Source organism: Ranitomeya imitator, chromosome 1 (genome assembly GCF_032444005.1).
Source record: "Ranitomeya imitator isolate aRanImi1 chromosome 1, aRanImi1.pri, whole genome shotgun sequence".
In the NCBI taxonomy this organism is placed as follows: domain Eukaryota; kingdom Metazoa; phylum Chordata; class Amphibia; order Anura; family Dendrobatidae; genus Ranitomeya; species Ranitomeya imitator.
In genome coordinates, this window is record NC_091282.1 from 878,705,271 (window position 1) to 878,715,244 (window position 9,974).

The window sequence follows — 9,974 nt, forward strand, 5'->3', positions numbered from 1 at the left end:
TCGGGCCGCCTCATTCGGCGGTCCGCAGTGTCTCCCCCGGCGGCTGCATTCTGACTCCCCCGGTCAGGGAGTCAGCTGTTCTCTGTGCCGACTGTCAAGCTGACAGCTGGCACAGAGAAGCTGCAGAGCGCCGGCTCCCAACGTGTGCAGAGGTGGAGGGGAGCCCCTGCAGGGTGGCTGCGACGGGCAGGGAGAAATCCCCGCAGCTCCGCTGCCCAGCGATCTGTCTTCCTGCTTCCTCTCACACAGACGCGCCGCTGGATGACTGGATGACGTCATCATTCAGCGGCCAGCTGTGTCAGAGGAAGGCAATGAGATGCTGTGGTAGAGTGCGAGGAGAGGTGAGAGGGGTGTGTGAATGTGAGTGTGAGAATGTGTGTGCGAGAATGTGTGTGTGTGAGAATGTGTGTGTGTGAATGTGTGTGTGTGTGAATGTGTGTGTGTGAGAATGTGTGTGTGTGTGAGAATGTGAATGTGTGTGTGTGAGAGTGTGTGTGAATGTGTGTGTGTGTGAATGTGTGTGTGTGAGAATGTGTGTGTGTGAGAATCTGTGTGAGAATGTGTGTGTGAATGTGTGTGAATGTGTGTGTGTGAATGTGTGTGTGTGAGAATGTGTGTGTGTGAGAATGTGTGTGAGAATGTGTGTGTGAATGTGTGTGTGAATGTGTGTGTGTGTGTGTGTGTGTGAATGTGTGTGTGAGAATGTGTGTGTGTGTGAATGTGTGAATCACATTCTCATTATAAATGTCATAATTACATAAGTATGCACTAAGCTCCACCCCTCCATAACCCCACCCCCATATGACCAGAGCCCCACCCCCACCCCACCGGGCCATGGAAAACTGGTCTTGCTTAAAGCCGGTCCCTGGTGCAAAAAAGGTTGGGGACCTCTGGTTTAAACCACCGAGCCAAGCATCTCTGTACTGTCAAAGTGACAGGTCATGTTGTTTTGTTCTAGTAAACCTATGACCAGATTTTACAAAATCCCAAAATCCCAGGGAACCTCGCTTGTGGCCTACATATTTGAGCCAACAGCTATCTGTTGTGTATTGGTCCCCTTACAGATGTGCAGTTGCTCATGGGCCTGTAGGAAGCTATGAACAATGCGGTTATGTGACAGCATCAACTAAGGCCTTTTCTGGAGACATGTACAGCGCAAACAGCAGACAACTCCAGTAGTACGCGAAGTGGACTCCTGCCTCATATGCAAGATTGAAAAAAGATAACCCTCTTTAGAAAAAGACTAGCCCTTTAAATATGGCAAAAAAGTCAAAAATGTAAAAGCTAGAAATCAAATCTTTAACCTGCAACAGTTATCATAATCACTGCCTAAATGGCTATTGTAAGCAGCGATAAGTAAGTTTTCATAGCTTATGAGAAGGCGATAACACATTTTTATATATAAGCTGAGGGTGTACAGAATAAACGGGATTGGCCTGACGCTCCAGCTCTTACATTGCCCTAGTTCCGCTTCCCGATTCCTATGGTATCCATCAACTTACCACAAAGTGTTTGTATCCACTGAACTCATTGCCGTACTTCCATACATACACTGTCTTCCTGGTCACACATTGATTAATGACATATAGCTAGGACCACCTCTACAAAGGGGCTACGCTCACTAAAAGGGAATACTCTTTAGAAGTGTGAGCTCAATAACCATGCTTATTTTATTAATCTTATTTATTATAAATTTCCATGACAATTTCTAATTTTTGATACAGAGTATCACAAACGGCAAATTTAAAGAGGACCTGTCAAGAGTGGCCCAGTTTTTTGCTGATAAAGGTTTTTTTTTCAAGCTTAAAAGATTTCCTCTATCCCACTGCTTCCGATTGTCTGATCACTGGGATCCAGAACGATCCCGATCACCGGGGCTCTGAAAAGCCCAGAGTGATCGGGGCCGAGGTTGATCATCGTTCATTGTTGTGGGAGTGCTGAAGACCAGCAGCGCTCAGCTATCTCCGACCGTCCCATTAACAATGAATGGAGCAGCAGAGCACATGATTGACCACCCTTCCTTTACACATGGCTGTTCATCACCCTGGTTCTTGGGGTCGGAGAAGACCCCCAGTGATCAGGAAGTTATCCACTATTCCATAGATAAGGGATAAACTCAAGCCTGAGAATACTTTTTAATTTATTCTGACTGTTCCCAAATATTTCTGTTTATTTTTAACATGCACTATACAGTTCCAAAAATATTAGCCTTTTTCATATATTGCTAATTTTATGGCCTTTGGGAGATGGCATAACTCACAGGGTGATAATGGCGAGCAGCTTAAAGATGTCACTTGTGGGGGCAGCATGCTGGGCATTCTCCTTTAACAATGTGCACTAACAGTGTGCTCTGCTGTTAGCTCGTTACTTCTGATCAGAGCCGGAGAGAGCGCACTGTCACTGTGCATATTGCACAGTGACTAGAACCTACTGAATATGTATCTAGCACGCAACTGCATTTACAGCAATCCTCTATGTATTATCAGGACATGCCGTAAATGCCCGATAGGGACAGGGGCACCCCACCTGGCACGCTCAGCTATCAGGACAACGCATGGAGCTCCCATATACTGAGTTATGCCTCTCCCACAGAACTCAATACGCAGAGATGCCTGTGTGGCTTTCTCATGGACTCCGGCATTGACAGGTAGCATGAAAATGTGAATGGGGTACCAAAGCTGGGACGCTCATCTATCAGGCGGCATATTCTGTAAATATTACATGAACATTAAAGGTGCGACTATCCCCTTAAATTGACATTTCCCTACATTTCCTGAAACATATGGAATGAATGGAGGTGAATGAAACACATTCTAGGTATGAAGAGAACTCACAGACCTAGTAATGGCTAGGAATACTTTATAAGGAGGCTAGTCTCATCAGGACAACCCTGTTCATTCAGTCTATCTGATGACAAGCAGATGGGAGGGGGACCCCCGTTTATCACACTCCTATACCCTAACTGGGCACATGGTAACAGCACCCTTTATATAGCCCTTCAGTCATCTGATCTGTGGGGGCTAGGAGCTGGACCTTCACCGATTTCATATCAATTGTCCCGGAAACCCCTTTATCATTTTAGACGGTACAGCATCGGGAAGTCATTTAGATAATATAATACACCGAAGACCTCTCAGATTACATGACACAGCTTTTCTCATCCACACTCCGGACATACTGCAATTACACGGAAATTCACTGTGTCATTTCCAGCATGCAGAATGATACACAGACATGCAGAATAATGAGACTGTACTGCTTCGCTTTTATATGCCAGGCCTGACAGCGCAAATAAAGAGCAGATTTGGCTCCAGCCATGGACAAAATATAATATCCCATTGTTATCACGCTATCAAGCCAAGGTAAAAAGCTTAGCGCTAAAAGTAAGAGGAAAGCAACCGTGACCAAGCAGAAACATAAAACCATGTGCAAAAAACCACATGTAACAGAGCTGAATTTGGTATCTACCTCTGTGCAACCCTACAGGAAACTAGACAATTGAGATATTCTGATCCCTGTGAAATGACAATATCATTGACAAGCTCAGCTCTACTACATCTGACAATCTCAGCCCTGCTACGTCTGACAAGCTGAGCTCTGCTACATCTGACAAACTCAGCTCTGCTACATATGACAAACTCAGCTATGCCCCATATGACAAGCTCAGCTCTGCTACATCTGACAAACTCAGGTCTGCTACATCTGACAAACTCAGCACTACTGCATATGACAAGCTCAGCTCTGCTACATCTGACAAACTAAGCTTTGCTACATCTGACAAGCTCAGCTCTCCTGCATTTGACAAGCTCAGCTCTGCTACATCTGACAAGCTCAGCTCTCCTACTACTGACAAGCTCAGCTCTACTACATCTGACAAGCTCAGCTCTCCTACATCTGACAAGCTCAGCTCTGCTACATCTGACAAGCTCAGCTCTCCTACATCTGACAAGCTCAGCTCTGCTATATCTAACAAGCAGCTTCAGAGCCAGTTGCAGCACAGCTCTGCTACATCTATTACATAGGTGCTGCTGCAACATGAGACAAAGTCAGGTCAGCTCTGACAACCATTTGCGATGCATGGAGCTCAGGTCTCAATCTAGCAGAGCCTGAGCTGCTACATCTGACAAACTTAGCTCTGCTACATGTGACACTCCCATCGCCCCCTGCCATTACTGATCTGCCTGAATACCAGCGGTAAATGATGCCACCATGCCATGTGTGCCCTCCACATGGCTAGCACACCGTGTATAGGCCGGTTAGTAATGCCCACAGAGGCGGAATGAATGGCACCAGAATGAGAGTCCCGGGAGCGGGATAAGGACGATCGGTGCCAGCTCGGTGCCAGCCCAGTGCCAGCTGTCCTCTTACCTGCAGCCACAGCTCGGGGGCTCCAGTGCTACCTGGCAGTGAGGCGATGTGCTGTCTCCTGCTTCCTCCCAGGCTTGCCTCTCTGCTGCCTGCCTAGCTCTGCTGCCTTCTCCCCAGTATGTGTTTACATTCTTCCAGCTTGCTCCAGTCCCTTCTCAGGCTCATTATAGCCCTTCCCTCCTGTTCTTCTAGAATATTAATCTCCTCCACTCCCACCTCAAGCTTTTATTCTTATTCTTTTTCCCCCCATTCATCCTGTTCAGATAACTGAATTCATTTGATGTCTTTCTTAAAAGCCCCTTTGCACATAGTGATCGCCGTGTCGCCCTCCCGGAGTTATCGTTACTTTTGTGATAATTGATTAATAACACAATTGTGAATCTGTCCGGGCACATTCGTTTTCTCAAGTTTTTATTAAATGGAAGCCATAGCCAGGGAAGTACCTAGTAAGTGATGGGCATAGTAGGAAACCTTAGAATGGGGACCTACTACTGTGACATTACTGCTCCACCTTGTGCAAAACAGACACCATATCACTGCTGACTACGCAGATCTACCAGGCAACTGATTTCCCTGGATCCCTGCTCCACCAGTCCCTGTCATTTACCCAAGCCCCCAGAAGAAGTGGTAGTTAGGAGCCCCAGATATGACCACTAGTGATGAGCGAACGTGCTCGGATAAGGTGTGATCTGAGCATGCTCGGGTGCTGACCGAGTGTCTTCGGCATGCTCGAATAATATGTCCGAGTCCCTGCAGCTACGTGTCTCATGGCTGTTCGACAGCGGCAACACATGTAGGGATTCCTGTTTGTTATCCAACCCCTGCATGTGTTGCGGCTGTCGAACTTAATGAATCCGGCGAGTAGGAAACGTGGCATGCATCTAGTGGCTTGGCATTTTTCTTGCTGGTCTTGATGAGTGGGTGTCATGGAGTCAGATGTTCCTAGATAATGAAAAGATGCATGGCTCCCCATGATTCTGGAGCGTCTGATGAATGGCGTGCACATCCGCAAGCTACGTCAGAAATCTTATTCCAGACCTTCTAGTCCCCTGGCTTTGTCATGAATTAGATGAGCTGTGGTATCCCACCTCTATCCTACCCCAACTGCGCGTAATGCCAACATTTTGGTGACCTTTCAAAGCAGTTTACTCCTGCATTGTGGCGAAATTGCTTTGATGAATTGGGGCCTATGTGTCAGCACTCTATGGCCTTGTTCAAATGTTCTGTATTTGGTCAGTATTTTACCTCAGTATTTGGTCAGTATTTTACCTCAGTATGTGTACCAAAACCAGGAGTGGGTGATAAATACAGAAGTGGTGACGTGTTTCTATTATGCTCTTCCTCTGACTGCTCCACTCCTGGGTTTGGCTTACAAATACTGAGGTAAACTGACCACATACTGAATGTGCGCACGTGGCCTATGACAAGTAAGTGCACAAATACCATTATTGTGATACACATAAGAAACATGAGGAGTTTAGTTACATTTTTTGGATCAAAAAACGTAAAAGGCATCCAGCCACGACAAGGTGTACCTAAAATATGGATGGACCCTAACTCTGGTAAGTCATCTCTCTATGCGCCTACCAAGGTCCCATGTAGATGGGGGTAGGAACAGGATCCATGTTTGACGGTGATTAAAAGCAGTTTGGGGAAAGCTGGGTGGATAACGATGCGTTTATTTATCGCATTCGCAGTGTGACTACGCACATTGTTTTTTTCATCTATATTTGTTTGGTAATGGCAACAATGTATTTGTGCACCTACTTTAATACAGATATGTGGGATAAAAGTGAAGCTGCGGACCCTTGCAACTCTGAATCTGTTGTTGGTGTCTCTCGGACACGATGTTCGACTTGACATGAGCCAATCCGGTGAGGACAACCAAGTACACAGCATCTTGGGCTAGGCCACCTGAGGCCCTATCTAAGGGTTTAGGAAAGCCCGGCATTGGAGATATCATCATTCCTTAATAGCTTCAAGATGGCGTGGACTCAGCCCAGCAAGGACTTTTCTACTTCAGTCTCAGGACGTATCGATACCATCTTACATCTCAATTTATATGCACATATATAAATAGCCTTATAGAGGTCCAGTTAGTTAGATGGCCTCATCTGTAAGAGACACTTCGAAAACTGCTCAGAGTATGTAATTACTAAAGTACTGGCACAATACTGTCATTTTATAGATTTATTATTAGAAAGTGTTAATCGCGTTGTATTTTGCTCGCATATAACTGGTAATTCTGTCTAAGTGTACCTGCGTGTACTCTTAGTTTGTGTTATTTAGAGTAATTGCTGTCATTGTATTTGTTACTTATACACCGTTTCCCTACCATCCTTTCCTTTGTATTATAAACTGGTTAGTAAATATATTATATTACCTAATCTTTGTGCGTTTCTGCTGATTGTTGCTGTACCCTTCGTGCTGTGGCCGTCCCTCATCCAAATTTCATTTGGCACTATGAGCAGAGTATAGCATCACAAAGCAGAACATGACTAGGGATGGTAGTGCGGAACAGGAACCAGGGTCCACAGGAGCAATTGTCCAAGTCGCTCTCCCACTGACTCTAAATGCTAGGAGCCTGAGCTTGTCAGCCTGGTCCATACTGAGACAACTTGTAAAATTTGACAATGATAACATGCCAATCGAAGAATAGGCCGATCGTATGCGATGTACATAGAGACTGCACAACCTAGCTGAGCAGCTGCACTCTGCACGTGCTAGAGGTAGAACCCTGGGAAACAGTGAAGCGGCGTCCCGCGTCAGGACAAAAAATGCTAGAAGACATTGAGGCCATATTAGAGGAGGTTTATGGAGAGCCTCAGCTGCTAGTTTCCACATGTGCATATTTAATCGGTGTCAGGAAGAAGAATAAAGCAACTCACAGTATCTCTGTTACAGACCGAGACCGGTCAAAAAAAAAATGCACAGCTGGAGTTTTTATTTTCACTGATCCCGACACCATCCTGAAAGAACAGTTTGTTCAGGGGCTGATGGATTCATCTCTGATACAGACATTGCGGTGAGATACGGGCAACTGAGACACTTCAATTTGCCCAGGTTGCTACAGAAGCTTTGGCTCGTGAAGGTGAGGATGATATGGGCTCCAGCATTGTGTGCATGTATTTGCCCAGGTTGCTACAGAAGCTTTGGCTCGTGAAGGTGAGGATGATATGGGCTCCAGCATTGTGTGCATGTATGACTCCAGAGAACAGGGAGTCCAAGCTGAAAGTCAGCAGTCCGACTCCTTGGCTGAAATGAGGACTGCAATCCAGTAACTGACCCGGCAAGTGGATCAGCTAAGAAGCTGTTACACCCGTTGACCCATCAAGTTGGGTGGGGGAAGCCAGTCCATTCAATATATGACCCATCAAACCAACAGAGTGAGAAGAACTGAGACATTCGACAAACATTCCTTTGTATAGGTCACCAGAAGAGACACGACTATCCTAACGTGGCCTGACCCACCACCTTGTCCAAATCAGGACCAAACTCGTGAACGCCTAAACACCCTCTACCCCAGGTCCAATATGCTGGAAGTGCCAAGAAAGAGGGCATTTCTCCTGGAACTACCCCCGGCTCAGACAATGGTTGGTAGAGTGTGACCCAGGACATTTAAACGAGGATCACTTCTAGTGATAAGGGCGCACTGGAGATGCTGTCTTTGCCGAGACATCAAAAATGTTAGAGTGGTGGAATGTAAGAGTTAATCACAGTTAGCTATGTTGTTGAGATTTGTGATCTGGCCAGTAGAGGGCAGCGGTGAGAGGCCTGAGTAGAAACGTGGGTTTTTTTGGTAATTGGTGGGCGATTGGGGGCAGTCGAAGGAGAGACCGGGTAGAAGTGAAGCTGCGGATCTTCTGAGAAAGTCTGTATAGGGCAGTGTGACTCTGGATCTGTTGTTGGTGACTTTGGGATGCGTTGTTCAGCTTCACATGAGCTGACTTCGTGAGGACAGCCAAGTAAACAGCGTCTTGGGCTTAGTTCCTCTTCTACATTTTTGCCGCTGGGTCGAACATAGCAATGAAAACACAGGATTCCCAACAGTATTTACTAACCTACTAATAATATCCTGAAATAGGGCTTGGGCAGCCATTTCAGAATATCAAGCATTTGTAAAACAAAAGTAAATATGCACTCCTACCCTACCCATAATCCCTCTCACCTCTCTGCATCAGTCATAGTAAAAATCTGGCACATGCATATTTACTTTTGATTTACAAATGCTTGATTTGCCGACACGCGACTGTGAATTGTCCAGAGCTTACAGCAAAACAATGGGGCAAGTTACAGAAATAAGCATTACATATTCTGAAAGGGATGCCCAAGCCCTATTTCAGGATATTATTAGTATGCTACGAAAAAATCACCACCTGACAGATTTCAGGCTACACTTATGATGATGAAAAATTATTAGAGATGATCAAATCTTTTGACATTCGAATTCGCTAGCTTCTACAATTTTTTTCCAAATTTAATACAATAATTTTTTTTCAGGTTTTTTGATAAGCAAAATTTACTCTCCCTGCCCCAAAAAGGATAACTTAACAAGAAATGTCAGGCGATAAGTACAGGACTTCAAACAGTTTTGAGGTGTACGGTTGCCAAATTGGGCTCGTAAAACAGGTATGCGAAACATTAAAGTTATTTTGTATTTTTTATAACGTATTTTTTTGTTTTATTTCCTCCCCCGCTGATAAAAATCATGCGACACTAAAAATCTATACACACAGAGGGGAGAGGCGCTAAAAGTCATCAGTATTGTTGTGATGCGTATGGTTGGTAAATTGGACCAGTAAACCGGGTGTACAAAAATTTATCTGAGTCCTTTTTTTATTTAAAAAAAAATTTAAAAAAACACCTCTAGGGCTTTGACAAAACTAAAGCAAAGCAGGTTAACATCCCAAAAGCACGTACTTGCAGCAGGCTACTGTTTTGGGGTGGCGTGTACAGGTTGTAATACTTGACTACAACAAGAGTTAAAAAAAAATTGAAATGTAACACTTTTCGAGGCAGACAGGTGTGTTAGAATTTCTGGAATGTTGAGATTTTTTTTTGTCTTGCAAAAACATGCTACTTTTTTTAGCGCACCAAGAATAGAAAAAATGGTGTTAAATAAGGTGCTGTTACTGCAGATTATCACCGATCAAACAATTCACATGTACACTGACTCTGAAGGTTCAGCACTTCCACATCACTTGTATCTAACTACAGTATTATTCTTCACACACTGAGACTATACCATCCATTTTCTATGTTCTCCAGCGTCGAAATAGTACATCTCACTGTGATATAAGACATTCCCTCTATGTCTCAGCTATACACCCTGACCTCCTATCCCTGGGCTGTAAAACTCTAAAATGTCCATTTCTTTTCCTGCCCAAATCTTTTTTTAGTGACTTGGACAATCTTCGCTGATTGGCTGCGCTTGACCATGTGATAGGTACAAGGCATTATAATTTATTTTTCACACGCAGATTGTACTTTCTGTTTTTTCTATATGGTTGGGTGAAAAAGCTCTTATTATAATGAATTGGTAATCCAGGGCCCCAAAATTAACAGCTTCACAATTTTGCAGACATGAACTCTGAGTTATACATTAA

At 44.6% G+C, this 9,974-nt stretch overlaps 1 protein-coding gene across 1 annotated transcript in view; it reads right to left on the reverse strand.

The window, feature by feature from the left end:
• Positions 1-4,536, reverse strand: part of TMEM150C (transmembrane protein 150C) — a 334,089-nt gene extending 329,553 nt beyond the window's left edge. Inside the window, exon 1 of the mRNA XM_069742934.1 lies at positions 4,369-4,536. The gene's annotated coding sequence lies outside the window, so the exon portion shown is untranslated. The remainder of the gene's footprint in view (positions 1-4,368) is intronic.
• Positions 4,537-9,974: the final 5,438 nt, after the last annotated feature.